The sequence below is a fragment of the Clytia hemisphaerica genome, unplaced genomic scaffold (assembly GCF_902728285.1).
Source record: "Clytia hemisphaerica strain Z4C2 unplaced genomic scaffold, Clytia hemisphaerica genome assembly, whole genome shotgun sequence".
Lineage (NCBI taxonomy): Eukaryota > Metazoa > Cnidaria > Hydrozoa > Leptothecata > Clytiidae > Clytia > Clytia hemisphaerica.
This window is the reverse complement of record NW_027104408.1, coordinates 6,873-11,277: the sequence shown is the minus strand read 5'-3', so window position 1 is coordinate 11,277 and position 4,405 is coordinate 6,873. Positions and strand designations below refer to the sequence as shown.

Here is a 4,405-nt window from a genome sequence, read left to right as displayed (position 1 = left end):
ATCGTCAGCCGTGCAAAATTACTCGAATCTGATTGGTTTAGAGGAGTGCAATTAATCGTTAATTGCACTATTACCACTTTTTGCACTCTTCGGCGGGGGGACACTTTTGTCCCCTTATTCTTTTCTCTCCCAAGTCCTGTGTCAGAGACTTTTTTTGGCCCAGAGCTTTAGCGTACTGGGCCTTTCAAGAGAGTCGTGCTCGTGTGTTACGCTAAGCTATTAGCCGCATTCCGTCATAAAATAAAAAACCATCCAGGCTGTTTGGCTATAATGGAGAGGCTTGAACAGATAAATAAAACAATAATTGAGATCTACAGCTTCGCGCTATATTTTTTGTTCGGGAAAGACTAACAGTTTGATTTAGAACTTAGATTTTCGTTCAGACCGCAATGTTCGTTATTGGCCCAGCAGCGCAGCGTAGTGGGCCTTTCATCTGCACAGTGCCCGTTTGTTAGTTACGCAAAGCAATTAGGCGGTGTTCCGCGAGAGTACATATATTTTCCAGGCTAAACTCAGCGCTATAATGTAGAGGGATCGACAGGGATCGTCTGTCGGCTAGCATACAATTATCTATCCTCTAGCAAAGCCGAGCAAAGCCATATGTTGATATATGGCTGAAGACCGTATCTTGTTATTGTCTGTATTTCGTATAGTCCTACCTACATAGACTATCTTCAACTCAACTCAACGTGGAGTGTTGGTTCAACTTCAACGTGATCTCTTTCATTCAGTCTTTTTCTCTCAAAGACTGAGAATTAAAGAGTTCAAGAAGTAAAGAGGATAAATCAAGATTTTACTGTCACTGACTGCTGCTGCCATTCGTAAAGGTAAATCTCTATTGTGTGTGCTCCAGTAGTATCATAAGAATATTGCTATTGGCCTTTAGCAACAAGACACTCTGCGAAATACAAACAATCTGCAAGGTTAATTCTCAAATTAAGGGCTAGGTAGGAGGGGTAAGAATCAGGCAATTCCACTTACAAAAAATGCAGCGCAGATCACTATCAGGTTGTTTGGCGTCGGCTTTGACCAGACAATTTCAATCGAACAAACGCAATCGACCGATTGAAATTCGATTGTCGAATTTTCAGATTGATTTTCGATTGCGTTCGATTGCGTTCGTTTCGATCGTCGATTCATTGACCCCCGGATTGTTCATCGCATAATTTCTACGGGAAATCGAAAGTAATTTCATTGGGCTTGTGATGTTTGAGAGCTTGGATGTTGGGAAGCTGGCAAGAATAAAGCCAGCCGATCTCAATCGGATGGAATCAACGATCGAACCAGTCGAACAACAATCGAACCAATCGAATATTACCAAGAATTTTGACGTTCAATTGAAATCGGTCGATTGCGTTCGATTTGGTTCGATTGGTTCGATCGTCGATTCCGTTCGATTGAGATCGTCTCGCTTTGACTTTGAAAACAGATATTCTATCTATTACTTCCGTCTGCCAATAATAGGTCGGTCAGTCGATACTCAATCGAACAGAACCGATGATCTAACCAGATAGAACCCAAGCGAACGATTAAAATTTTATTGTTGAACGCAATTGAATCTCAATAGAATATTAGGCCGATGGTATTTAATGCTATGTTTACCGTAAGCCGCCCGCATGTCAAAAAACTGCCGCGCCAAGTTGCCATTATTTTGTTATTTTGGCGCTTCATCAAGATTTTGAAAGATCAAAACAAACGGTCCGGCAAATATCCGGTTAAAAAAACGAACCGTACGGACCTACCATCTCTTTAAAAGTGCGCTTCTTTGATTTTTATAATTATGGAGATGATTTTTTTTTGCTCGCAACTTATTGAGAATTTTCTCCCTAAAATAATGAATAATGAAAACTTGGTCGCATCGAATTCGATTGGGTTCGATTGCATTCGATTCAATCACTCGAACGAAAATCTCAATCAAACGAATCAAATATTACCTAGAATTTGGTCGTTGGATTGAGATTCGATTGCGTTCGACAATCAAATTTCAATTATGTTCAATTAAAATCGTCTGGTCGAAATGGAGAAAAAATTTTTACTTGAGGTAGCAAAAACTTGAAATTCACCAATTTCAGTTCTAACCAAAATTGATTCTTGATGTCAATCATTAAAAAAAGGTAATAGAAAGGCAAGAATCATATTTGTTTTTCTTTTTGTACAGTTTTGGACCATCATCATCCATATACATCAAGACTGTTATCGTACATCATATCCAGACTGATTGGTTCCCACTGATTGATTGATACTCAATCTTAAGGTGAGTTTGAATTTGATTTTCTTCAGGATTTATCATTAAAAGGCTTGGTAACCTAATGACTTTAAGTGAAAAATCAAGTTGTGTATTACATTTACTGCAAAATCTTTGTGAGGTTGGGGGAAGCGTGGTAAAGAGCTGATAAAATATGAAAATTGGCTAAAAGATTCTTTCCACGGTCCTTAGTAAGCCCTCCAAATATTTTTGAGAAATAACATTCCAAATTCAAGATATGACAATTAGAAATCTCAGTTTTTCGTACCTCACACGTACCTCATGTTGAAATTCTATTGTTTTCCAGCAGAAATTAAAAATGACCTAAATATTTCGAAAAACAAGTAGCATGTAAAATTTGGAGGTTTTGCTAAGGACTATGGAAGGAATCTTTGGGCTGAATTTTATTTTTTATCTGGTTATCCCTTTAAGGTAGCTGCCCTGGAAATGAGATTTTCACTTGTATTTGTAAAACATCATGATCAGATTTCATCTCGGGTTCTTTATGTTGTGCGAAAAAATTGTGACCTATACATGCTTGCATGCCGCAATTTTCAACTAAAAGCAAGTATCTTCCTAACAGGTGGACATAATTATGAAAGTCTTCCAGAACTTGGAACAAGCTTACGCTGCACTTGAGCTTTACGATTTATGAACATGGTAGTATACTCCAGTTGAACGCGACTGTTTGGGTAATTTCGTTTTTGTTTTTATTTTTCAGGGTTCATCAAGTCCACATCATTCAGTGTATATAGCTACTCTGGTCAATGGGCTCTTCCAGAAAAAAACCATTCATGGGGGTGGAGGATAATATTGTCCAGGGGTATTGAAAAAACCCTGAAAAACTGCCATGTCCATGGGGTGAATCTGCGATGTCCAGGGGTAAATATTTGTGTCCAGGGGGTCAAATTGATGCTTGTCCAGGGGTAAAACACGTGTCCAGGGGGTGAAAAATCGAAATGTCCAGGGGTAGATCACAGAAAAAATAATATATCCTCCCCCCCCCCCATGAACGAATTTTTTCTGGAAAAGCCCAATCTGGATTTACATTAGATAGCTTGGTTATACAAAGCTAACTTGGATTTACACAGTTAACTCAGATTTAAAAGGTTCCCCTCGATTCACTTGGCTCACCAGAATACACTTGGAATACTTTCTTTTACTCAATTGATACTACTCGGCTCACTTGATATTACTTAGCTCACTTGATATTACTCGGCTCACTTGATATTACTCGGCTAACTTGATAATACTCGGCTCACTTGATACTACTCAGCTAACTTGATATTACTCAGCTAACTTGATATTACTCGGCTAACTTGATATACTCAGCTAACTTGACACTACTCAGCTAACTTGATATTACTCGGCTAACTTGATAGTATTCGGCTCACTTGATTCAATTAACTTGTGTTTCATTTGGGTAACTCAGATTTCCGAGGCTAAACCGGAATTTATGATTTTTTTTTGACATTTCATTGTTTAGCACTTACTTGCTCAGCTTTTTTAACTTGTTAAAAAACAATATGCTATTAAAATAAATATACATTATATTTGAAACTGACGTATTTATCATTTTTTTACATTCCCCTTTTCAAAACATGATATCAATCGAAGCATCCCGTAGTTCAATCGGCAACTTTAACGGGACAAGGCAATATGATCTCCGCTCAATTTATCGTCATTTAGTAGTCAACTCTTCTATTTCAAGCAAAACTTCAAAACTTTCTTTGTCTGTGGTCATGGTAGAACTCTCCATATCAGACAACTTGTGAAATAGTGAGAATCAATTTTGCAAACGAAGGGTACAATTTTCCCTTCAAAAAAAAAGGGGGGGGGTGGGGTGAAATAGTGAAGGGAGATTTTTTAGTACCATTAAAAAGTGACAATGTCTAGATATATTACATGTTTAAAAACTGCTATTGATATTTACATATTCAGGAACTCTTGCTCCTTACACAACCTCTTGGGAATGCAAATTGGGTCGTCCAGTTGTTTGATCATCGATCCCTACAATGTGAAAAAAAACAGTAGACTCCCGGTTATTCGAAGCTCCAAGGGGGATAAGAATTTACTTCGAATAACTGAAAAATTCGTTTTAAGATTAATCAATCAATTCATTTTAATCAATCTACTGTAAGTCATAAGATAAAACAAAAG

The 4,405-nt window shown here is 37.7% G+C and overlaps 1 long non-coding RNA gene across 1 annotated transcript; it reads left to right on the top strand.

Annotated features, from left to right (window-relative positions):
• Window positions 1-423: 423 nt before the first annotated feature.
• On the top strand, window positions 424-3,055 carry LOC136820156 (uncharacterized). The gene is made up of 3 exons (XR_010848534.1): window positions 424-827; window positions 2,159-2,254; window positions 2,967-3,055. It is a non-coding gene; the product is annotated as an uncharacterized lncRNA (long non-coding RNA).
• Window positions 3,056-4,405: the final 1,350 nt, after the last annotated feature.